This window comes from Myotis brandtii, unplaced genomic scaffold (assembly GCF_000412655.1).
Source record: "Myotis brandtii unplaced genomic scaffold, ASM41265v1 scaffold733, whole genome shotgun sequence".
In the NCBI taxonomy this organism is placed as follows: domain Eukaryota; kingdom Metazoa; phylum Chordata; class Mammalia; order Chiroptera; family Vespertilionidae; genus Myotis; species Myotis brandtii.
Genome location: NW_005370908.1, coordinates 84,822 through 86,041, shown reverse-complemented (window position 1 = coordinate 86,041; position 1,220 = coordinate 84,822). Strand labels below are relative to the sequence as shown.

The following is a 1,220-nucleotide window of genomic DNA, read 5'->3' as shown; positions in this document are numbered from 1 at the left end:
AAAGATAAAAATTATGAACAGCAAATACATATCTATCAACAAGTGAATCTAAAAATCAAGTGAATAAAAAATCTGATGAACAGAGTAAACTGGTGAATATAATAGAACCAGGGGCATGGAAAGGGAGTGGACTGACAATTCTTGGGGGGAAAGGGGTGTGGGGGTGCAGAAAGAGACTGGACAAAAATCGTACACCTATGGATGAGGACAGTGGGAGGGGTAAGGGCAGAGGGTGGGGTAGGAACTGGGTGGAGGAGAGCTATGGGGGGAAAAAGAGGAACAACTGTAATAATTTGAACAATAAAGATTTAATTTTAAAAAAACCTGAAAAGCAGTGAAAATTAAGTGACTTATCAGTTGTCAAAGTGTGTACATGTTTTGGGGACACCTTGTATATACAATCTAAATATTAAAAAATAACAGAGTTTCTAGAAACAAAATCTCAATTTACATTATTATGGTACATTTGTTAAAACTAATAAAACTATACTCATATAGTATTATTAACTAAAGTCTTTTTTTACCTAGAATGATATTTTATTTAGACATTTTTGTTTGCAACTGAAAATCTGTGAGTTTTAAATTAACATCCTTGCCCTGAGCTTCTCATAGACACCAGGAAAAGTTTCAGCCCTGTGTTCCAGGTTGTTCCTCTGGGCTTTCGCCCAGTGAACCTTTATGAGCTGGCCACCGTCCAGTTTCAGACGGATTCTCTTGCCCACAATTTCACTTGGTAAAATGAAGTTCTCCAGCATGACATCATGCATGGCTATCAGAGTGTGGCTCCTAAGATGGCGTGCTTTTGCTTACTTTTTGTATGACTTTTTGAGTGGGCTTAGGTAGAATTCTCCTCTGAGCAGTAAAGACAGCATGCTTCCCACTGGACATTTTCTCCATCTCTTGTACCAGACAGACTAGGATTTTCTAGAAAGACTACAATGGGGGAATAGGAGCAGATTATAATAGCTTTGCAACTGCCACCAATTTCAATGTCCTTGGCTGCTGTGATATTCAGCTCACTCTGCAGGGCCTTAAGGTCTGAGTTAATCTCCAGCAGAGCCTGGGAGATGTAGGACTGGAACTCATCCAAGTTCTTTTTTTTATTATTATTTCTTTATAAGGTATTACAAATGTGTCCTTATCTCCCATTGCCCCCCCACCCCACCCCATCTCATGACCTCACCCCTCTGGTGACTGTGTCGATTGGTTAGGCTTATATG

At 39.6% G+C, this 1,220-nt stretch overlaps 1 pseudogene; it reads right to left on the bottom strand.

Annotated features, from left to right (window-relative positions):
* Positions 1 to 537: 537 nt before the first annotated feature.
* Positions 538 to 1,220, bottom strand: part of LOC102260078 — a 7,304-nt pseudogene continuing 6,621 nt past the window's right edge.